This window comes from Cupressus sempervirens, chromosome 5 (assembly GCF_028749045.1).
Source record: "Cupressus sempervirens isolate cs-2001-9-10 chromosome 5, ASM2874904v1, whole genome shotgun sequence".
NCBI lineage: Eukaryota > Viridiplantae > Streptophyta > Pinopsida > Cupressales > Cupressaceae > Cupressus > Cupressus sempervirens.
Window position 1 is genome coordinate 34,271,436 of NC_143122.1, and position 26,546 is coordinate 34,297,981.

At 31.1% G+C, this 26,546-nt stretch overlaps 1 pseudogene; it reads left to right on the top strand.

Annotated features, from left to right (window-relative positions):
* Positions 1–24,282, top strand: part of LOC149554448 (autophagy-related protein 16 pseudogene) — a 39,380-nt pseudogene extending 15,098 nt beyond the window's left edge.
* The last annotated feature ends 2,264 nt before the right edge of the window (positions 24,283–26,546 follow it).

Here is a 26,546-nt window from a genome sequence, read left to right on the forward strand (position 1 = left end):
GGGCTCAGATTGCATGAGAGGAGAGCACATGGATTGTGCTTCCTTCCAGCCAATCAGGGAGTGACACATGTCACAGGGTGAGAGGATGGAGGAAAGGGGAAGGATGAGTCAACAAAGGAGGCTCAAGAGATAAAATCTTCATAAAGACCCTCATAATGGCTTGTAAGAGCAATAAAAGGGCTTGGAAGAGTCATTTATGGCCTAGTGGGCTTCATAAAGTTTTATGGTTGGGATATTTTGAGGGAGATGAGAGGAATTTTGACGTGGGCTTGATTAGGAAGGTTCTAAGCTTGCTTAGGCTTGTGCAAATGATTAGAGGATGGATTAGGATGGTTTAGGATTAGCTTAGGGATAGGCAAGTGGATGGCATTTAATGAGGGTGGGTGAAGGAGGAGATATTTGTTAACTTTGGCTTGGGTTAGTAAGTTTTAACCCATGTTTAGGGAATGTGACAAGGTTAGGAGGGGATTAAGATTAGGTTTAAAGACATCTTCTAGAAGAGTCTAGACTTTAGATGAGGATAAAGACTTTCTAGAATAGTCTAGAATTTCCTAGGATGAGGATGAAGACTTTCTAGAAGAGTCTAGAACTTCTTAAGAGGAGGATAAATTAGATTTTTAAGAAATAAATAAAGTTTTATTTATTTCAAGGGTTTGGGTTGAGGAGATATTTATTAAAACTTTTTTAATAAACATGAGGATTAATATTTAATCTTAATTAAATATTTTGAGTTGGGATTAGGGGTAGGAAATGATGGGATTAGCCTTTAATCAAAATTAAAGAAGGATTAGAAGATTTTGGAAGAGGTTAGTGGTCTTAAGGAAATTGGCCAAGCTTTGGGCAAAAAATATTTTTTAATTTATTTTAGGTTTTTTGGTCAATTTATTAATTAAATAATAAATAAATAAGGAAATAATGTTTAAATAAGATTTAAACATTTTTGAGAGGGATTCCTTAATTAAATATTTTTAATTAAGATAAAGAGATTTAATGGCATAAAAATAAATAAATTAATTAAATAATTAATAAATTAATAAATGATGATGTCATCAGGAATTTTTCAAAAAATAAAAATACTTTATTTTCTAAAGGTTTTTAGGTGTCTACATTATTAGTTCTAAGAATTTTAAGTTTAAAACCATATTGTCTTTCAACATATAACTGAAATTCAATGAATATATCAAGAACTTGATCTTTGCTATGCAAAAAATAGATCCAAGTTCGTCTAGAAAAATCATCAACAAAGGTAAGTGCATACTTATAACCTTGGATGGATTTATTCTCCATGGGGCTCAAAAGGTCACTATGGACAAGGTACAACTTATGAGTTACCCACCATGATTTACCAGTTTGAAAGGACTCCCTATGCATCTTACCACTCATACAACTAGTACAAGCAATCTGAGAAGGAATAATGTGAGCCAAGCCATCAACCATATTTCTTTTTTGCATTAAAGTAATATAATCCAAATTTAAATGGCCAAGTCTTTCATGCCATATATTGAAATCAATGGAAGTATGTAAAGAATATCATGAACTAGCAAATTCATGGAATTTAAATAAGTTGTCATTATCCATTTTGGCATGAGCAATCACTTGTTTAGTTTGAGGATCTATGACATAATATGTATCTTCATAGAATTCAACTTTATAGTCTTGACATAACTTTGAAATGAAAAGAAAATTAGTTTTTAGATTAGGTACATACAATACATCATGCAATTTACCATTAAGAATAGTGACATCACCTAAACCTTCAATTTTACAAGTCTGATTATTTGCTAACTGAATAGGAATGTTAGCGATATTAGGTTGCAGAGAATAAAAAATTTCCTTATGAGAAGTTACATGTTGTGATGCACCACTATCAACAATCCACTCTAAAGGTCTACAAACATTAAAGCTACAAGTAAAAAAATGATGAGAATTGGAACTAGTAGAGTTACCTTTTTTATGATTTGACTTTTTATCATGATTACTATTGTTCATAGGTATTTTATCATTTTGTTTTTTAAAATAGTTATTGACAACATGACCATCTTTGCCACAATAAGAACAATGAGGTTTGGAATTTGAATGATTCCATTGATTATTATTATTATGATTGTTATGTTATTTTTATTATTGTTATTTTCATATTAGATTTATTATTGAAATCATTAGAAGTATTATTATAGTGTTTGTTATTATTATGATTATTATTATTATTTGAACGAAAATTATTACTATTAGAATTTTGAGACATGAATGCATGTTCAGTTGATATAAGAGTACCAAATTGAGTTAGCTTAGCTTCTTCCTATCTTAATAAATTTTTAAAAATCACATAAGTTAACTGAGTAGATAATGTAGGAATAACAAGTTGTGCATGAACATTAGTTATAAACTATTGAAATTGTCTAGGAAGACACTTTTTAAGAATAATATGAATTAACTGAATGTCAGCTAAAGTAACACCTAAACTAACTAGATGACTTTTAATAGCATCAAATTTTAATAAAAATTCATCCATAGTCTTAAAATATGTATACCTAAGATCTTCAAGTTGATCCTGCAACTGTATTTTGTGGGATTCATCTGCACTGTCATACTTGGTTTGCAAAATTAACCAGGTGTCATGAGTTTTAGAATAGTGTGCAATTAAAACATATAAATTTGGAATAATGGAAATACCAATTAAACCTAAAGCTTCTTCATTTTTAAGTTTCCAAGTATCTTTTTGGTCTTGTGTAGCCGTTGAACCAGGTTCAAAAGAAGGATCAATGGCTATCTCGAACAAGTGTTTAAAATGAAATATAAATGAAATATGTGTTTTCCAGGAGTGATAATTAATATGATTAAGTTTTATTTCTAGAATTAAGGTTGACATCTTTATGGAAAAAAAAAATCCCCCTTATAGAAATATGAATAAAAAAAAATTAACTGGAATTACTTAGGAAACTATGATTAAATTTCTAGAAAAAAATGATACAGCCCTACAAAGAAACATTAGAAATAATGATTAATCTAAAAATAATAATGCATAGGTGTTTTAGATAAAAAGGAATAAATTAGAGGCGATTAGAATACTTAAATGATTATAGCCTTAAAACAATGATGCATAAAATGAATGACAGATAGATAGATCCAACTCGGTGTACTTATGATTAAAGTATAAACCAAATTTGGAACAACAGTTATGATACTTATAAATTAAAAAGGTTTGTTAATAAAACCAAGAATTCAAAAAAAATCAAAAAACAAGAGTTATTAATAAACCTGAAAGAGATAAAACAAAAAAACACAAAACAAGGTTTATGAATAAATCCAAGAGTGCTAAAAAAAATGCACCAAAAAAGTTAATTTCTTTTTTAAAAAAAACTCAATGAACACTTAATTAGAAATCGTAATACACTATTCTAAAAATAATGTAAAACACTTAGAAAAATGCAATAAAAGTATTCTGAAAAATAATGACATAAGAAATTAAATAGAATATTTTTAAAAAATGTAATACTTACTTCCTTTCTTTAAAAAAATGTAATAAAAATTGCACCCAACTTTTAATACACAACAACTTAACAATACTTCAGACACATTTTCTCATTGTGGATTGCACAATTTTTGAGAAAAAGGGTCTCTATGATGACCATCAATAGCCTTTAATATGTGCTTTGTAGTAAATTGAAACAATGCTTAAAAGAACCAGGGCTCCATGATAGGGAATTATCATTTGGCTGCTTGGAAAAACTTAATAACCCTACCAAAAGCTACTTCAAGTGGCCCAACTAACCACTCGCATGCTTGGTTATTTTTCCAAAATACGAGAAAAAAAAAATGCACAATCAAATACACATTCATCAGCAATTTCATGAACCTAAAATGCTATTCATTCTTAGATTTTCAACCCAAAAAATGAAAAAAAATGTGTGTCTTAATAGTAGGTTATGGTATTTCTTCAAATACCTGAAGCTCAATATGCCACACAATTAAAAAAAACTAAGCTTTAAAAAAAAAAAGATGCTAAAAAAGGTGAAGGAAAGATCAAAAAAATAGAGAAAGATGGGAAGCTAGAAAATTGAGAAAAAAGAATGGAAAGAATCTAATTTACAAATTAGAGATATTAAAATCTCATATATAAGGAAATATAAATTTTAAATTTTAAAATAGAGATATAGGAAATATTTTAAATAAATAAATAGAGATATAAATTTTAAATTTTAAATAAATAAATAGGAAATGTTATATATATATATATATATAGGTTTAAACTAATCTATTGTATATTCTAAGGTTTTTAAAAATCACACTTAGAATTATGATTTCCTTCAATAATATTAAGGAAAAATAATAAGAGTAATAAATATATATTTAAATATTTAAATTTAAAAAAATTGCACAATTTATCATAAATGAGTGCTATGAAGTAATGCTTCTTGTTTTGGCGGCACACCTTCCAAAACAAGAGCAAAAAAAATTGAAAATTTGAAAGTAAAACCCTTTAGTGGCAAGCCTTCCAAAGAGGGTTAGTAAAAAAATAATTAAAAATAAAACCTGCACACACAAGACGCTAGAATGAGCTAAAAAAATACAACACAAACTTCTTCTCCAAATAAGGTGTGCTCCAATGAATGACAAGCTTCAACACAAAAACATAAAATGAGGATTAGTAACCAAGCTCTGATACCATGAAAGAAATGAAAAGATAGAGCAAGGAATGAAAACAATCCAAGTAAGTTAAGTGTGAAACAATGTTACCATGAGATAAAGCAAAATCCAAGAGCATACACCAAGAAAGTTCAACAATGGAGAGAATGATTTTTAAGGGGAAAGCAAAGAAAAAACCTTGTGAGTATTATGAATGAAGGAAAATGCCTAGAGAAGAGAGAGAAAGAGAGAGAGAGAGAGAGAGAGAGAGAGAGAGAGAGAGAGTGGTGGAGCAAAATAGCTCAATACAATAACATCAAAGTGATGTGTAGAGAAGAAAGAGAAAGGAGCATGTCTTTTAAAGAGATGAGAAAGGAGTTGCATGTGTTTGCATGTGTAACTCCCATTTCTATGAATGTCACATTCATAATAGGTGTGTGCAAAGTGTCAAGATCCTCAGAAGGAGGATAGCCTAAATTCCTTAATAAAGGAATTATAAAAATGAGTTGTCCTCACATGTGGAATAAAGGACAAATAATGACATGTCCTCCACATGTGTACAATAGGACAAACTACATTTAGGGATCCTTGTAATATCCCAATTAAATACATCCAAGTGAAGATTAATGTTTCTAACAACTTACACAATACATCAATGGATAAAAGAGATAAGACAGAATATCATGAATATCTTAGAGGGAAAGGGGATTTATAATGCACATGTCAAAACATGCTAAGGGAATAGAGAAGAATCAACCATTCAAAATATTACAAAATATGTTTTTATAGCTTAAGCACAACTTAGATAGCTTCTATCCAAAGGAAACTCAATAACTCCATTCAAGATTAGAGAGGATAGTTAATGCAAATCTAGGAAAGATCTAATCAAGGCACACATCCAAATGTAGGAAAATCACTTATTCACCAAATAGAGCCCTTGAGAAGATAGAAACATTGGCCATTATCATTCTAAGTAATTAGATAGACCAACAAGTAGAGATGGAGTGTCTCTCTTCATTTATCAGACATGGTGAATGATGAATGTGGTTGCAATAGATTAGATCTACCACCAAAGAGCTTCTTCTTTCATTAGTATGCCAAATCAGCCATGTCATTAGTTAACTAGAGTCAAAGCTCAAGCCTTTCCATGTGGACCAATCATCTTTTACCATTCTGCCACTCTACAAAGTCTTCCTACTTTGACTATCATATATAGTCATGGATTTTCCACCTTTTCTCTAGACTAACATCAAATGGCTACTACTGAGTGAACAAAATATTATTTGAACTACCAACATGATATTTGTGTTGTTGCAACATGAACCTTGACTTATCATGAAATTCCCATGACTATAAAAAAAATTCATTTAACTACCACTACTACTCTCCACCAGGGTCATCCTTACTTCATGTAATTACTACTTCACAACTTAACTCTTTAACTCATCATTGACCCCAACAATCATGCACACAAAGTGATTTGCAGCTTCATCACCTTGACCATGGTTTACAATAAACTCCTTGTGATCATGTGAATGAAGAAGGGTTATAGCATGACAACTCAAACCCTAAGTCAAGATTATAACTATGCAACTAAGTGATAAAGAGAGCTTGCTATATTGCTACTCACAACTAGGTGCTAGCCTTTTAAGCTATGAATCCATGTTGACTATTGGGAAGACTACATTGCACATTTGTACCTCTACTGATAGTTAAGCTATAGACTATAGTAACTAGGAGATAAATGATAGTTTCATAATAATGACTTGAGTCTCTAAAGGGATAAAGCATAAAAAGGCTTGAGACTTAGGATAATAAAGGATAAGCCAAGGTTGAATTATTTTAGGAAACATTTTGAAAACCCTAGGTGTCCATTGAGTGGCTTACCATTTGAATTTGATGTATTGGTGGGAGGGCATCTTTTGGTAACATTTCTAGTGGCTATGAGGGGACACAATTATACTTGGTATATGACTAGTGATTGCTGAAAATCCATTGGATTATGGAGTCTCTAAATTTTGAAAACCTATTGATTTCTTCACTTTTGTTGCATTCTGAGCTATAAAACATGCCCTTCTACCTCTCTAACTCTACAAAAATATTTTGAAACTATCACTCCAAAGGAACAACACAATGTGCACCTCAAACTTCTTGAAAAACAAGAAAGAACTGAAAGAAAACTAACTTTAACTATATACATGAAACAACATCCCACATCAGAAATAAGGTTTAAGATATATCACATTAATTGGAATAGGCAAAATCTCTCCATTGGGCCTACTTAACTCAAAATAATTTTATTGCTTACAACTAAATATCACATAGGAACCACTCCATAATGCATTAAATTTTGAGTGCCTCCTTAGTTTTGCTCTATCTGCATCCCACTTCAGTACAAGATCACCCTCTCTAAAAATTTTGACCTTGGCCTTCCTATCAAAAGTTTTCTTCATTTGTTTTTCATGTGTTTCCAAGGTCTATATTGCTTGGTTTGTCTTCTCTTCCAACTCCATCAAATCTATAATCCTTACTTTCATAGCATCATATTTAATCAACTCCAATTGATGAGCTAGCTCTAGAGAAGGAAACTCTAATGAAATAGGAAGCCTAGCTTCCTTACCATATACAACCATAAATGGAAAATTACCTATATCTCTCTTAGGTGTTATCCTATCATCCCAAAGGGTTGTTTTCAAATTTTGATGCCAACACCTATGATTATCCTCAATAGCCTTCTTTATTATTCTGATAAGATTTTTATTGGATGATTCAACTAATCCATTACCCTAAGGATAGTAGTTAGAAGATGTGCTAAGGTAAATGCCATGATCTACAACCCATGAACATATCAAAGTTCCTACAAATGATTTAGCATTATCTGAAATAATAGTAGAAGGAGCACCAAACCTTGTGATGACTCCATTTAAGAACTCAACAATTGAATTCTTAGTACCATCCTTTAATACAACTACCTATATCCACCTAGTAAAGTAATTTGTAGCAGCCAATATCCATTTATGACCATAACTAGAAGGAGGATTAATAGGACCAATAAAATCTAACATCCATTGGGAAAAAGTTTGATTTACTTGAATGGGACGAAGGGGAAGAGCTGAAAATTTCTACTTGCCTACAAAGAAGGCACATTTTTCACACTTCCTTACATGTCTATGGCAATCATGGAACAAGGATAGCCAATAGTAACCTGTTATCATTATCTTCATCGTAGTGGTTCTTGTTGAAAAGTGGCCACCATTAGGACCATCATGAAACTCCTTAACCATTCTCTCAGCTTGCTATGCATCTATACATCTTAGCAATGCTCCATTGAAGTCTCTCCGTAAGAGAAGACTATCAACTATGGCAGAGGGGATTGACTACAATATGAACTATCTTCTTTTGGCTCTATCCAATCCTTGAGGATATCCATTTCCTAACAATAAGGTCATCATCTTATTTATCCAATTCTTCAAATTCTCATCTCTTGCTTGTTGTTGTCCTATCAATACTAAGGAAAATTCTTCATGTTATTCCTAAGATGAGATCATCTGCTCACACAATCCCTTCCCTCTTACCAACTTAGTGATTTGGATGTCCACATCATATTTCATCACCTTGGTGATCTAACCCAAACTTTTTTCATTAATATCTTTGCTCAAAAGAAAATCCTTGACACTTGCTTGGGGTACTAGAAAATGGATCCTATTTTGGGATAAAATATGTCTAAATTTCTTCAAGGATCTTATGACGACAAGGGCTTGTTTCTCCACATAACTAGTTATCCTCATATCCTTTAATCCCTTCACTAAAGAAGGCAATGGGTTGTTCTTTATTCTTATCATTCAATTCAGTCAAAACAATAGAAATACTTGACTCACCTCCTAAGGTGTAAAGGATGGAATCCTTCTCAAAATTTGGGTTGATGAGAGTAGGATTTGAAGCTATGGCTTCTTTGATTTTTTCAAAACTTTCTTTACTTTCCTTGGTCCATGAAAAGATCATGTTCATCTTGACCATAGTTCTAAGAGGTTTCACCATGGTAGCAAAATTAGGAATGAATCTCCTCATAAAATTTATCCTACCAAGAAAACTTTGTAGACCTTTCTTGTGGTTATTAAGGGAGAGAGAAAGAATTAACTTAGTTATTTTAGGATCAATGGTTAGACCTTCTTTAGATTTAATGTGTCCTAACAACTTCCCTTGGTTAGTGGAAAAGACACGCGTACTTGGATTTAAGGACACACCAAACTCCCTGCATCTTAGGAAGACTTGTCTGAGATGGCTAAAGTGATCTATCACATTCTTAGAATATACTATAATATCATTGAGATTGACCAATACAAATTTTTCTATTGTATTCTTAAAGGCCATCTCCATTTCCTTTTGAAAGGTGGCACCTACATTTGTTAGCCCAAATGACATCTTGTTGTAAGCATAGTTTCCCATCTTTGTGGCAAATGTAGTCTTATATCTATCAACTTCTTTAACCAACACTTGATTTTAGCTTGAGATTCCACCTAGGAATGAGAACCTTTCTAAACTACTAACCTTGGATGGGATTTGTTTCATGGAAGGAAGGGGATGATGGTCCTTAAGGGAGGCTCGGTTAAGATCCCTAAAGTCTGATTTCTCCATTCTTCTTTCTAATAGGGACAAGGTTTGGTACCTAAGAGGAATGTTTGATAGGAAAGATAATATTAGCCTCAATAAATTTAGATAGCTCCTTTATCATCAAGGTTTCAATTTTAGGACTCACTAGCCTTTGCTTTTGTCTTACTAGTTTGGCATTTTCTTTTAAATCTACGGTATGCTGAAATAGACTTGGATCAAAACCCCTTAGATCATCATATGTCCATGCAAAGACATCACTAAATTCTTGACATAGATGAATATAATTTTATTTCTCAACTTTAGTACATACCTTTTCCATGTTTAAGAATCTTCCATCCACAACTATGACTCATATACAATCCTCCTTTCTTACAACAAGGTTCATGCCTCTATCTCTTTCTCAATCATTAGGAGTGAAAGAACTTTCTAAGGTAATTAGACCCTTAGGAAACTTGTTGGAACTGAGATTAATGATCTAATCTCCATACTAATCAAGTAACCTTGACTAAGTTCTATCTAAAAACTCTTATTTATTCTGAAAGAAACTCACAATTTGTGCATCATATTCAAACACCTGTCAATTGACATTACTATCAGGAATAGCAGGCCTAACCACCACTCTATTTTGCTACTTCTTTTCATCCTCAAGACTCTTTGGTACATCATAAGATTCACCCACTACTACAAGTCTATCAACATGTCTATTATATTTTCTAGGGATGCTTTGAATATTAAATACATTTAAATTTTCAAGAAAATCCCATACTCGATGTTTATAAGACTTGAGCAAACCAGTCTTACTGACATTTTTACTTTTCACCTGATGAACAATAAGTTCACTATCTCCATATACACTTAAGGCTTGAATTTCTCTTTTTTGAGAAAGTAGGAGACCTTGAATCAATGTCTCATACTCTACTATATTATTAATACAAATGAATTAAAACCTAAATGGGAAGTAGTACCTTTATAGTGCAGGAGAAATAAACATCAAACCAACACCTAATGTATTCTTATTCCTTGAACCATCAAAATACATACTCCATATCCCACTTGTATCTTCTTTGGTCTTCATAAGGTTACAGACAAGAGCATCCTTCTTTGATATATAATAATTACCAAGGCCTATCTCCACTATTTCTGATATAGGATCAAACTGATATGTACTAGCCCACTCATATAAGAGAAAATTGAGTATGATTGCTAGGGAAGTGGCAGACTCATTTATTATGTCATTTTCATCTATCTCTAGGATGGGCAATTCATATTGATGAGATTTGGAATGTAGGGATCAATTTGATTGAGGGCCAAAGGTTATAATTTAATTGAAGCTTTAGTCCCATATCTTGTTCTAAAAAACATATATGACTAGTCTGAGGATATGTAGCCACCTATTTAGGTCGTGAAATCTCTTGAAAGATAAATGGAAAAGTGTGGGTTAAATTCAGCAACTGATATGTCTTGAACTACAATACAACCAGGGTATATTTGTAGGGCCATTTCAACATTCCTAAGGACTCCTACAATCTTGACAATACTACCATCCAACTACGATATATACCTAAGAATGGGATCATCCTCCATTTCTAAGGCATCAACAACAAACTTAGGCACTATTGAATTTCTAGCCCCTAAATAAATCATGAAATTATGGACTAATTTATCACCTATAATCAAAGAGACATAGAAGGGAGGAGGTATGATTTTCTTACTTATTTCTCTTTCTTTTGCTGGTTGTACAAGACTTGTGGCACTCTCCATGCTAGGGAGCAGATCCTTTGGTTTAATGCTCTCTAACTCTTGCTGCAGAAACTTCTTTTGCATAGGTATAGTAGTAACAAAATCCCACATTGAATGATGCATTATGTGCTTCAATAGAAAACTTGGGGGCTGCATATGTAGAATGTTAAGATGGAGTAACTTGGGGGCTATTCACATCTCCTCTACTATTATTCTACCTTTGCTACTAAGGAACATTTGATTGATCATTTATTGCTTGTACATGAGGTATTGTATTTGATATTGAAGCCTGATTAGGAGGAGAAGGGGTAGCTTCTTCTACAACTCTTATTTTTCTCCTAGTATTGTAAGCACAAGAATCCTAGTTTACATTAAAATTGCTCTTCTACCTGATGATTCATGCAAGAACAACCACCTTGCTAAGAAGCATCAACAGGTTGATTAGCATTGTGTTGTTGGTGAATTCCTTGTTTTGGTATAGTTAAATCCAAGTAAGATTATACCTTCTAACACATGCCATATCCATAGGAGTAGTTACAAGAAGGGCTTAAATCTTGATCTTGAGCAAGATTGTTCTGAGGGACTAAAGCCCCATTTAGGTTGGTATTCGTGGTTTGGGTGTTGTCAATAGGTTTATTCTAATTGTAGGGAACATGACTCTAGTTTGGGGATCTATTATGTATGGGACCTTGATACTGAAGTTGGGGAGGCTTATTATTTCGAGCTTGTTGCCTCTTCATAGTTACAACCTCATTGCTCATTTTTTGCATTATTGCACTATTGTCCTCCATCTTCTTTTCTTGATCTTATAACTTCTTCTCCATACTATAGTGCCTTCTCTAGTTTACATTTCTATTATCATTGGCAAACTCTTTTAGGCTAGTTTTATGTTTGATTATTAGTAGTATTATTTTGACATTATCAGATATTGTTTTACATTTAGTTGATTATATGATGAGAATACTTGGTACTCTATATTTTATGTATGCATCATGATTATTCAATGATTTCAGTAATGAATGATGATTAGTTAGATGGATTATTATGTGATTTCTTATGGATACTTACCCCATACTGCATGTGTATGGTGTGCGTGTATGTTTTCTTTATGTATGGCATTTCTAATGTGGTTAAGGAAGGAAGTCATAGTCACTTGCTAGTTGCAATCTATGCGATGCACCACTTCCTACCATTGTCTATTTAGCTTAGTAAATATTGTGTTTGTACATGCATGGATTTTATGTAGGTTGTAGGTACTAGGTATTGACTTCCCTAAATCGCTAGGATGAGCGTACCCTATTGCATTATCTCAATGGTAAGAGAGGGGAGATAAATTAGGACAAGTATCTAAGTTGACTACCCTCCGAATGCATTGAATAATGTTAATTCATGATTATAACCCTTTAGTTTGACTTTATATGTGTTTTTCTATGATGGGTTTTTGTATTTTGTTTTATGAGTCCTTGGTGATTTTTATATTAATTAAGTTAAATTAAATTATTTAATTAATGATTTAATTTAATGGAAAATTATTATGGTATTTTAATATTTAATTATATTTAATTAATTAGATAAAAAGAATTAAATTTAAAGATAAAACTTAAAAGAATAATTTTAGAATGTAAAAATATTTATTTAATTTAATAATAATATATTTAGAGTTCATTTTTAAATAAATGCTAAATAACATTATTGTTTAAGTTAATAATTATTTTATCTATTGAACATTCGAAAACAAATTAAAAACTGACAAAGATATTAATTTATTAAAAGTTTCAAAATTGTATAATGCCTGCATGAGATTAAAATTTGATAAATTAATTGAAAATGGAAGTCAAGTGAAAATTAAAGAAAGTTAATTTATAATTCAATTAATGTGCATTGAAAAGAGTAAGAAAAGATAATCAAGAGTTAGAGGGTTGTAAGCAAGGAATCGTCTCGAGTGATCACACAATTAGTGCCCTGAATTTAGGAGAGAACTCCTTATCACCAATGGAGGGTTCATTTTCAAGGGATGAAATTTTTTGGGAAGGAACTATGAATTTTGGAAAAGGAAGGAATTTTCAAAAGGAGAAGGTTCTAAGAGGAAGAATTTCTCTACAATTGTCTTGGGCGTAGTGATTAGCATCAAAGTCTAGGTAGACGCATGTGATTATTTGCTCAATTTAATTATACTCTTTTCTTTTCCTATCTTCATCGTGACTATTGAATGATTATTTGAAGAATTCTTGCGATGAATGTTTTAGTATTGTGTATTTCTTGTATATATGTTAAATCCTCTATATATGGGAAGATTAAAAGATCCATACAACCCTCTTACAATAGATTTAAAAATGAGAAAACTAATTGGGGAGGGTTTTGAAATTAAAAAGGAAATTTAAAGAGAAAATTCAATTGGTTGGTCGGATTTTCTCTACCAGATTAATGTTGAAAACAATTATTAAAAAAAAAAGTTTTAAAAGAGAGGGTTTGTTTTATAAATTTTATATATTCATAAAAACTTATAAAATAAATTAATTTATTAAAAATGTTATTTAAATAATAATATTTAAAATATATATATACATATTTTTGGAGGAGGCATGATTTACTCCACCCCACCACATACCTCTTCGCGGCTTAGCCACTATCTACGTACACAAACCCTGCTACTATACACGGCAAAAATTATTACTACTGGTGGTGGTAGCAGCCAAGGCTGCGACTGCACAACTATGAATAAAAGTTGGCGGGCTTTATTAAAAAATGCCTCAATTTTTTAATATAATGTTTTTAAAATAATATAAATTTTATAAATTTATTTAATATAAACTTTTTAAAAATTGTTTATTAAAATTTAATAATATTTAATTGTTAATTATTAATTATTAATTTTAATTAATGAATTTTAACTATTAATAATTATTAATTTTAATAAATCATTAATGATTGGTAATTTAATTAGTTTTGTATAATTATAAATTAAATTATTTAAATTTGATTTAATTTTATTTAATAAATTCGTAAGATTTATTTAATTATTATTAATAACTTTGATTTTTAATAAATTTATAAAATATTTTATTTAAAATCAATAGGTATATTTTAATAATTATGTAAATACTTATCCTAGGAGTATTTTAGAAATTGTCTTAAAATCAATTAGGGGTAATTATGTTTTCCTTCTGAATATTAAAATGGGCTAATCATAAGGGTGAACTAAGCAATTTATTTACTAAAAGTATACATTAACTAGAAACCAAACCCTTACATTAACTCAATGATATGATTCTAAAACAAAACAAACTATAAGACTGTTTTGTGTTTTGTGTGTTGTCTATGCTTTTGGGTTTCAAGGTTTGACCTAGTCTTGACAAGTCTTGGGCTATTACTAGAGGCTTGAGTGTTATGTGTTTATGATGTCATGTTGATGTTTTGATCTTGATCTTTTTAAAAACCCAACCATGGTAATGTGATGGTATGCTTTATGATATGTTTGCATTTATTGTTCATTATTGCTCTCCAATGTTCTTGCATGAAGCTAAGGTGATTGTTATTAGATATTTGACTTAACCATCTTGAGTCTTCGATCAATATTTTTGGGATGCTTTCTAGTTTCTCATAGAGAACTGATGTGATTATTGTTAATTATCTTTTGATGCTTTCTAGCCACTTGTATAGGACTGAGGTGATTTTTATATGATTCTTTGATTAATGTTTTTATGAGCCTAGGATAGGTTATCTATATGCAATGTCAGAAAGTGGCTTGCAATGGGTGTTGGGGCCCTAAGTGGCTACCAAGGTAACCCTTTGTAAGTTGTTTAATAAGTGAAACACTACACTAAATGGGAATAAAATGAACCTAATAAGAGTTTGTATGTTCTTGTCCATGCCTTGAGTGGTAGTATAGACTAGGATGGGAGTAGAGAGAACACTTGGTTGCGACCTTGCATCCGTAGTATGCCTTGTTAGTAAGAGAGGATACTAGTGGTTGCATAGGGATCACTAGGGTCTGAGGTCCTGAGAGATTGTCAGGGTAACTCTAGCATGATTTGTGAGACAAAACTTGCCCACTTATATAGTAGGTTTCCTATGTGTCTTTATATGCCTCTGGGTCTAGATGTCTATCTATCTTAGAACCTTTGAGTTAGATTGCTTTTAGGGTTTCCTGGACTTAAAGTGTACTTTTGATATTTGGTTTAATATCCTACTTGGGACTTGAGATTATCTCCTCGACATGTTGGGAGAGGGCCATTTAGGTTCCATGCAATTGGGTGGTAGTTCTTTTTACTCTTACCGTTGAGATCTATCCATTGCTATAGTGGCTGGAGTTTCCTTATCTACATTTCCTTTCATTCTATCTTTGTATCATTATGATGGATATTTATATCTTTTATGATGGATTGATATATCATGTATGGTGGATGGTTTCATTTATTTTATTGCACTTGTATCATGGATCTAAGGAGGAGGATGTATTTCTAGTTCTACATATGTATATGCTTTTAGCCTTTCATACCCTGTGACATGTACAGTGGATGATTGAGCATTTCAAATTTCATTTTCCAAGAGGCATTTAGAACAAATGTATATTATTTAAATGGACATTATACTTTTAAATTATTCCTTCATATGGATGTGGTATTTTGTGGACTTGGTATTTATTAAATTTAAATGTGATTCAACATCTTGGGATCCTTAAGAAATGTAACCTATTATGTATGCCTATAGATGATTGTATGTTATTACTTCCACTACTTTATGTTTGATGTGTATGTTATTCTTCCTATTCAATTTTTTTTTTCCAAACTTAGTAAGACTTTAGGTTATTTCTTTTAGATCCCTTGGCAGGGTGTTACATTTGGTATCAAAACCTAAGTTTCTACATTGGGAGCTCTAGGTATATTGGAATGCTACTAGTTGTTAACTAGTTGAAACCTAAAATGAAATTTAAACTATTATGTATATCTATATCAAACTAAAACTTGAACTAGTTGAACTAAACACATAGCCTAAAAATTTTAGTTGTATATTTTCAAACTTGAACTTTTAGACTTCAAAACTAAAATACACTAATATCTAAATTTAGGTGAAATTGAAACTTGAGCTTATTCTATTTTCAAAACATGTCTTTTATCTATGCTTTATCGCAGTATATTTTATGGTTATTACATCATCTTGTATCTTGTTGTAGGATGGTATCTAGGATGAGATCTTAAGTTAGAGGTCATAGCCTAGGTTGTTGTAGAGGCCATGGATGAGGCAAAAACATCAACATACATGATTCTATACATGAAGGCCTTAATCAGGAAGAGGGTAGGGAAGAGCATGTTAGTGAGCATCAGGAAGAGAAGCATAGAGAGTAGTATACTAACTCAAAGGAAGTTGACTTTAGGAAAATGATGAAAACCATCATTGATCACCTACCTCCTCTTTAGGGTGTTGGTTAGGATAGGGCTCATCAGGTAGGACATGAGCATAGACCTAGATCTAGAAGCCCTTCGAGGGATCAATTGTATCTACTTAGATGAAGGACCTTTAGAGGTCCAAGGTCAAACTCTTTAATGGGTTGGGATCAAGTTATGTAGTTGAGCAGTGGCTTATTGCTCTTGATAAGGTTTTTGCTATTTAGGACTTTGATAGTAATGTCAAAGAAAGGTTTTCTATCACCAACTTGGAAAAATTTGGAGCCACTTGGTGGACTATTGAGGAAAAGAAGCTGGGCATAGACATGAATAGTGTCACATGGGAGTTATTCTTGGAAAACTTCTATGAGACATTCCTACTAGAGGAATGGAAACAACATAGAGTAGATGAGTTCCACAACCTAAGACAATTCACTATGACTGTCGTAGAGTATGAGTGCAAGTTCTATGAGCTCATGCCCTTTTTAGGAATTAGTGACAACCCAACACAATTGGAACAACATTTTATTAGAGGCTTGAAAACCCATCTAGTTGGGTATGTTAAGGTGTTTGAACCTAAAAGCCTCAAGGATATGGTACATTAAGTTGTTCTTGTGGAGTAGAGTGTTAACCTAGGACATGGGGGTTTTGTAGGAGCACCTTCAGCATCAAGGCCTAAGGGTAACCACAACTCTGATGGTAATAGGAAACCTCCTTCTGGGGGTAATCAGTAGTAGGGAGGATCTTACCCTCCAAATCAGGGTGATGACAGTGGTTCTATCTCTAAAAACTACTGCAATGCATAATGCAATAGGTGCAACATTTATGATCAACCATCTCAGAGTATTTAGTCTTATCCCATTGGGATAGTGTTCAGTAGTCTAGTGCACCTAGGATGTAGAGGAGTTTTGACAAAGAGTTTTTAACATGTAGACAATGTGGACACAAGTCATCCCATTGCCCTCAAGGGAAATCACAATTCTTAGGCCAAAGACCTATAGCTTCAGAACCTATAGTTGGAGACATGGGTAGATCCTAGAGAGGGCTTTTAGTGGAGTCATATCCTCCTATAGGGGGAAAGGGTCCAATGGGACCCACATAGTGAGTTCTTTAGTGCTACCATTCTTGTAGGCTTCCAGGAGTAAGCCTAAGTCTAGGGGAGGTGGATGTAGTGCCTGCCCTAGTTTACATTTATGTTATCATCGCTAAACTCTTTTAGGCCAATTTTATGCTTGATTATTAGTAGTATTGTTTTGAGATTATCATATATTATTTTACATTCAGTTGATTATATGATGAGAATACTTGGTACTCTATCTTTCATGTATGCATGATGATTATTTAGTGATTTCAGTAATGAATGATGATTAGTTAGATGGATTATTATGTGATTTCTTATGGATACTTACCCCATACTACATGTGTATGGTGTGCATGTATGTTTTCTTTATGTATGTCATTTTTGATGTGGTTAAGGGAGTCGTAGTCACTTGCTAGTTGGGATTTACATGATGCACCACTTCCTTCCATTGTCTGCTTATCTTAGTAAATATTATGTTTGTACATGTGTGGATTTTATGCAGGTTGTAGGTACTAGGTATTGACTTCCCTTAATTGCCAGGATGAGCGTAACCTATTGCATTATCTCAATGGTAAGAGAGGGGAGATAAATTCTTGAGTCCAAATCTTAAACCTTTAATCCATTTGTCCTAGAAAATTAGGAAAAGTATCTGAGTTGACTACCCTCTGAATATGTCGAATGATGTTAATTCGTTATTATATCCCTTTAGTTTGATTTTGTATGTGTTTGGGTTTTCGAGTTTTGTTTAATGAGTCTGTGGTGATTTTTCTATTAATTAAGTCAAATTAAATTATTAAATTAATGATTTAATTTAATGGAAAATTATTATGGTATTTTAATATTTAATTATATTAAATTAATTGGGAAATTAATTAAAGATAAAACTTAAAAGAATAATTTTAGAACGTGATAATATTTATTTAATTTAATAATAATATATTTAGAGTCCATTTTTAAATAAATGCTAAATAATATTATTATTTAAGTTAATAATTATTTTATCAATTAAATATTCAAAAATAAATTAAAAAGTGAGAAAGTTATTAATTTATTAAAAGTTTCAATATTACATAATGTGTGCATGAGATTAAAATTTAATAAATTAATTGAAAAGAGAAGTGAAAATTAAATAAATTTAATTTATAATTCAATTAACGTGCATGAAAAAGAGTAAGAAAGGATAATCAAGAGTTATAGGGTTGTGAGCAAGGAGTCCTCTCGGGTGATTGCACAATTAGTGCCCTGAATTTAGGAGAGAACTCCTTATCACCAATGGAGGGTTCATTTTCAAGGGATGAAATTTTTTGGGAAGGAACTACAAATTTTGGAAAATGAAAGAATTTTCAAAAGGAGAAGGTTCTAAGAGGAAGAATTTCTCTACAATTGTCTTGGGCATAACAATTAGCATCGGAGTCTAGGTAGATGTGTGTGATTATTCACTCAATTTAATTACACTCTTTTATTTTCCTATCTTCATCATGATTGTTGAATGGTTATCTAAAAATTCTTGCGATGAATGTTTCAATATTGCATATTTCTTGTATATATGTTAAATCCTGTATATCCTGGAAGACTAAAAGATCCATACAACCCTCTTGCAATAGATTTAAAAATGAGAAAATTAATCAGGGAGGGCTTTGAAATTAAAAAGGAAATTTAAAGAGAAAATTTGATTGGTTGATCAAATTTTCTCTATCAGATTAATGTTGAAAACAATTATTAAAAAAAATATATTTTAAAAGAGAGGGTTTGTTTTATAAATTTAATATATTCATAAAAACTTATAAAATAAATAAATTTATTAAAAATGTTATTCAAATAATAATAAAAAATTTAAAATATCTATATCTTTTGGGAGGAGGCAAGTTTTTCCCCACCCCCCCACTTACCTCTTTGTGGCTTAGTTGTTGTCTGCGTATGCAGACCCTGCTACTATACATGATAATAGTTATTACTATTGCCAGTAGCAGTAGCTAGGGCTATGACCACACGACTATGAATAAAAGTCGGTGGGCTTTATTTAAAAATGCCTCAATTTTTATATATAATGTTTTTCTAAATAATTAAATTTTTATAAATTTATTTAATTTAGACTTTTAAAAAATTGTTTATTAAAATTTGATAATATTTAATTATTAATTATTATTTTTAATTAATGAATTTTAACTATTAATAATTATTATTTTTAATAAATCATTAATGATTGGTAATTTAATTAGTTTTGAATAATTATCAATTAGATTATTTAAATTAAATTAAATTAAATTTAATAAATTTGTAAGATTATTTAATTATTATTAATAACTTTTATTTTTAATTACATTATAAAATGTTTTATTAAAAATCAATAGGTATATTTTAATAATTAATAAATACTTGTCTTGGGAGTATTTTAGAAAATTGTCTTAAAATCAATTAGGGGTAGTTATGTTTTCCTTCCAAATATTAAAATGGGTTAATTGTAAGGGTGAATTGAGGAATTTATTTACTAAAAACATACATTAACTGAAAACCAAAACCTTACATTAACTCAATGATATGATTCTAAACCAAACCAAACTATAAGACTATTTTGTGTTTTGTGTATTGTTTATGCTTTTGGGTTTCAAGTTTTGACCTAGTCTTGACAAGTCTTAGGTTGTTACCAGAGGCTCAGGGGTTATGTGTTTGTGATGTCATGCTGATGTTTTGATCTCAATCCTTTGAAAATCCAACCATGGTAATGTGATGGTATGCTTTATGATATGTTTGTATTTACTATTCGTTATTGCTTTCCAATGTTCTTGCGTGAAGCTGAGGTGATTGTTTTCAGATATTTGACTTAACCATCTTGATTCTTCGATTAGTATTTTTGGGATGCTTTCCAGTTGCTCATAGAGAATTAATGTGATTATTGTTAATTATCTTTTGATGCTTTCTAGTCACTTGTATAGGACTGAGGTGATTTTTATATGATTCTTTGATTTATGTTTTTATGAGCCTAAGGTAGGTTATCTATATGTAATGTTAGGAAGTGGCTTGCAATAGGGGTCAGGGCCCTAAGTGGCTATTAGGGTAACCCATTGTAAGTTGTTTAATAAGTGAAAACACTACACTAAATGGGAATAAAATTAACCTAATAAGAGTCTTTGTATGTTCTTGCCCATGCCTCAAGTGCTAGTATAGACTAGGATGGGAGTAGAGAGAACGCTTGGTTGTGACTTTGCATCCGTAGTATGCTTTGTTAGTATGAGAGGATACTCGAAGCTGCATAGAGATCACTAGGGGCCTGGGTTCTTGAGAGACTACTAGGGTAACCCTAGCATGACTCATGGGATGACACTTGTCTTCTTACATGGTAGGTTTCCTACATGTCTTTGTATGCCTCTAGGTCTAGATGTCGATCTATCTTAGAACCTTGGAGTTAGATTACTTTTAGGGTTTCTTGGACTTAGAGTGTACTTTTGATATTTGGTTTATTATCCTACTTAGGACTTGAGACTATTTCCTCAGTGTGGTGGGAGTGGGCCATTTAGGTTCCACGCGGTCAGGTGGTAGTGCTTTTTACTCTTACCATTGAGATTCGTCTATTGCTATCATGGCTGGAGTTTCCTTGTTTGCATTTCCTTTCATTCTATCTTTGTATCATTATGATGGATGTTTATATCTTTTATGATGGATGGATATATCATGTATGGTGGATGGTTTCATTTATTTTATTATACTTGTATCATAGATCTAAGGAGGATTTTCTACATATTTATATTCTTTTAGCCTTTCATACCCCATGAAATGTATTTTCAAAAAAAATGTATAAATGGACATTGGACTTTTAAATTATTCTTTCATATGGATGCGGTATTTGATGGACTTAGTATTAATTAAGTTTAAATTTGATTCAATGTCTTGGGATCCTTAAGAAATGTAACTTGTTATGTTTTCTTATAGATGATTGTATGTTATTGCTTCCACTACTTTATGTTTGATGTGTATGTTATTCTTCTTGTTCAAAAAAAAAGTTGGCAAACTTAGTAAAACTTTAGGTTATTTCTTTTGGATCCCTTGGCAGGGTGTTACACATACTCTACATTAGAATCTGCACACTAGTACAAAAACAACAATATATAACTAAATAAACTACTAAAAATTGTAGCTAGGTGACTAATTTTGATCACCTAACCAATGGTAGTTTATTGCCAGACATTTATCTGCCAACCAAATTTATGACCAAACTAGTTTTATCATTGATTTAGTCATTTATTATTGTTACTTGGTAGTTTATATGGTAATTTTGGTAGTTTATTTGGTAGTATATTTGGTAGTTTTTTGGGGAGTATATTTGGTAATTTTTTGGGTAGTATATATGGTAGTTTATTTGATAGTTTATTTGGTAGTATATTGGGTCATTTATTTGGTAGTATATTTGGTATTTTATTTTTAAAAATATTTGGTAGTTTATTTGATATTTTATTTAATCATTAATTTAGTCATATTAAGGTATGATAAAATTGAACCATGATCCTCCTACTTATAAAGTAGGTGCTCTTCCATTGAGCTAGTACCCTTTAAAGAAAAATACAAAAAAATGACAAATTTGTCTTCCCAACATTAGATCTACCATGATCATGGTCACTATAACATGATATACTCTTCTCAAAAAACACAAACTTTTAGTTATTATGAAAAACAATAATCTAAATCTTTATCAATAATAATTCAACAATTTTAAATTCTTCTATTCAAGCATTTTAAAATTATATTTCATGTCAATTACACTTCTCTAAATTATTATAGTGATAGACTCCTATAAAATATAATTTGGAGCACTTTGACACACACAAGTATTGTTTCTTATGCTAACTTCTTAGGAAAAAAGATACAAATGATTATGTAATTTATGTCAGGAAAATAGACCTTTGCATTAAATAAAAACATCAAACCCCATTAAAAAATCACATCTATTAAAAACTATGAAACGTGATCAATTGAAATACTCATGTTTTAACATATGGAGGTGACAAATGATCAAATATTTCCTCTTCCTTATGCTTAGATGGGTGTTAAAAGTGTTCATTACACCTAATGTTGACATTTATTGAACCTTAGTCTAAAAACAACATAAAAATAGGAATTTGATAAAAATAAGGCACACATAAAGAAAGTTTTTATCAATGATCTATAATTAAGATATTACTAGTAATAGGGAAAGTGGTGCCAATTCATAAATGTAACAAAGAACTAAATAATATGTTTTATGATAAATTTCTTAAAAAAACCTATAACTAAAGGAAATAATGGACTAGGAAAAATCAAAACAAAGATAAGGTTTAGGAAATATAAGCTTTGCAAAGACAAGATTCAAAACCTTGGTTAAATCATTATTAGCCTAATAAGAATATTAGGGACCATCAAGAAGGTCTTAGCCTAAACATCTTGTATTACCAACATCTCCTTATCCCTCCATGCTATTGCAGTTTAACAATCCAGAGAAAGAACAACAATAGGACTAACTCATTAGAAAACCCATGAATCTTGAGGCATGAAAATTGACATGAAATACAGATTTCAAAATGAAAGATGATATCTTACCTTTGTAAGTGATGACTTTACTAGTAGTTTCTACAAGAGACAAAGGAGCTCTACCATCTCAATCTATAGCCTATCAATCTATAGCTTCATGGTAATCCCTAAACTAGATGTATCATTTCCAATTTCCAAAATGCAAGCGTATACAATGAAAAATAGTATAACTATTGTTAATGCATACAAGTTGTAGTAGATTCTCTAGTTTGTATAAATTCAAATTATGCAAATATTTAAATTTCAAGTAGCTCTTTATATGGTAATCTTATACATTTCACTTACTAAAACTTAGCAATACCTTAATTTATCTTTGTATTGACATTTGGTATGTTTGGTAGGATTTGGTGACTAATTTTTTATATTTTTATTAGTTGTGTTATTTCTAGGACAATTCAATTTATAAAGATATGATGAATCATTTTAAAGCTAGCAACATAGAAGAATAAACATGGAAGTAAGTGGATAGAGTTATGCAACAAAGTGAGTTGGGATTTGAGGATTATGGAGAGTCAAGTATACCATCTTCTACAAGATATATTTCCTTTCCCATGAAGGTGCCTTCCATTCTTTAAAAAAAAAAATAGTGATTAACTAATTGCTAGTTGGCAAGACATTCCAATTAAACTTTGGGATATAAATTTAGGTTCCTTGATAAGTACATTACATGGTTTCCTTGGTGCTTTTTTGGATCTTGGTGTCTTTGGTGACAATTGATTTAACCTAGGAGCTAGCAATGGTCACAAATTTTATCTATGGGATGCATAGTCTAGTCATGTTGTTCATACTTTAACAAGTTATTCAAATAAGGTTTGTGCTATATATGCTAGAAAATTTTCAAATAGGAAAGTTATAAGTACTACTCATGATCAGCCAATAAAGGTTTGGGATCTTCATAAAGGGTTTGTGGAAAACACCGTCATTTTCCACAACTAAAATTTTGTGTCCTTAACTATAGATGAGAAATACATATATTTAACACATGTGGATGGTCATCTTTGTTTTTGGGATACATGAACTAGAAATTTATTTAATGAAATTACTACTTGTGTTTCAAGAATAACATTGGTTGCATTATCATGCAATGGTTATTTTGTTCTCACAAATGTCTAGGATGACTTGCACAATCTTTTTGATGTTCAATCATTAGAACTTTTAGCTACTTTTAGAGTATAGGGTCACAGACTAATGCATGTTGAATCCATAGTGCCACAAATACTGGGGAAACAAATTTCTAAAATTTTCAATGAGCTTGAGGGAGTAACATTTTCTCTTGAATAATTAGAAAAGGAAGTACATATATTACATCCTTTCGTCTTTATACTAGACATTGCCTTTTATATTTGAGAGATTTAAACTACCCCTTGATTCATGGTTTCCTTAGCTAGATGCTAATTTCATAATTTATAAGACATGGGTCATTCATCTTGTCATATTATTGATATGATAAAATATTCAATAAATAAGAGCTTTGGAGAGCTTGAGTCCCTGCCTTTTGCAAGGGGTAGAAAGTAGATGAGATAGCTTGAGTTTTCATCTTACATGATATATTTAGAGTTATTAACAACTCAATTTGGAATAACATTACCAAATTATAAATGATTCATAAGAAAAAATTAAGAAGGAATTATATTACCAAATTATTAGTTATTGGTATGTAAAAACTAAGAGGGAAACATTACAAAATTACTTGTGATTTGTGTGCATAAATTAAGAGTGAAAAGACAATGTTATATAACATCATATTAACATTTAAAACATATGGCATAAGTATATGAGTCACAATGTATTTTTTGAGTATTATAAATAGATATTATTTTTTAAATTAACATTAACATAGAATAGCTAACATGTTATCATGTCAAATATTTATAACTACCACTACAAAAAGAAATAAGTATATGTTGATAATTCTTTATATTATTAAGACTAAATGTATTTTGACCTAATGTCTGTATATGCTAAATCTATATTCATAGTGATTTAATAATAATAGAACTAAATTTCTATTGTTCACATTACAAAAAATCTTTTAAATTTCTTCATAGAATAAGTAGTGAGATATAATAAACAAAACTAGTTGAGGAGTGTGGAAATAACATAAAAATAAGTGTTAAAGAAAAGAGTTTTTCTGAAAATATAAATTGGAAATTATTTTTTATAGTAATGAAAATAAGATTTCATTGATTTATGTTTAGTATTAAAATATTTATTGTTATTAGAAAGTTCATTTTTTATTTGATATATAAACATGAGTTTGTACTAATAATTTTATATTTGATTGATATATAAAGATGAGTCAGAGTGTGTTTATTGATTGATATGTGCAAACCTTTCCCCATTTCAATATCCCTCATATCTCAATGGAGTAATTGGTGTCAGTTGATTAAGATTTAGGATGCAAGCACAATAAATAAATTCCAACACAATCTTGGTCATCTTAACACCCTTTTCCAAACTGGTGATCTTGATGACATAGTTTTATGTCCAAGCCATTGTTCTGACCCAATGATTTGTTCTCGAAAAGCACCTTAGTAGGATAGCCAATTATCTTTAGTTGCTCTAGGTCAGCTAAATTCAAGAGATTTGAGTATGCAAGGTTTTTTCTTATCATCTAATCAAAAGACTATGATCAACTTTGTGCATACTCTTTATTGGATCATGGACTTTTTTCATTAGGTTTTTAATTGTTCAAATGCATACTTGTTAGATGCCCTAGGTTCTTCTCTAGACCTTATTTTAGTGTCAGTTCCAAAGCTTATAGCTTCACCTGAATATTGCACATCTTTGGACTTAAGCTCACCCCAGCTTGTTAACTTACAAAATAGGTGTTTCTCTCTAACTATAAGTCCTATTCGACTGCTACAACTTCACCCACCTTTTTCCAAATTGATGTCCCATGAAATTGGTGATCAAATTATCTCAAAAATTGCCACATCCATTATCTTTAGCATTGCAAGAGAAGAAGACATTACAAATGAGGAATATAATTCGCCTGTGATTGACAATTTGCTTAGAGAATTTAAATTTTGGAATAGTTTGGTTTAGGGTCTAAATTTGGCTAATAAAAGTCCTATGGGGATTGTATATGAGCAATGTTAGTATGCTAATAGAAACCAAATTTAAATAAAACTTCTACAAACTAAACAAAATTCATAAACTTCAAGATAGACTAAGATGAGCTCTCAATTGAGAATATGAGCCATTAATGGACTCTCTCAATAAGAAGCTCTCTTGTTGAGTGGCTTTGTCTAAATAGATAGGATGTATGCTCAAGCCTATGCTTCAAAAAGGGCTTCAAATGGAGTTGGAATTTGGGTGTGAGTGTATGGTTTTGATGTAAAATGGCTTCTCAAAATGGCATTATGACTTTACTTCATGGATTGTGTTAAAATGACTTGGGAGAGGATTCCTTAAATAGGCAAAGGGCTTGAGGGATCAAGGGCTAGGATGCAAGGATGTGAAAAAGCTTATGGAGGGCTCAGATTGCATTAGAGGAGAGCACATGGATTGTGCTTCCTTATAGCCAATCAAGGAGTGACACA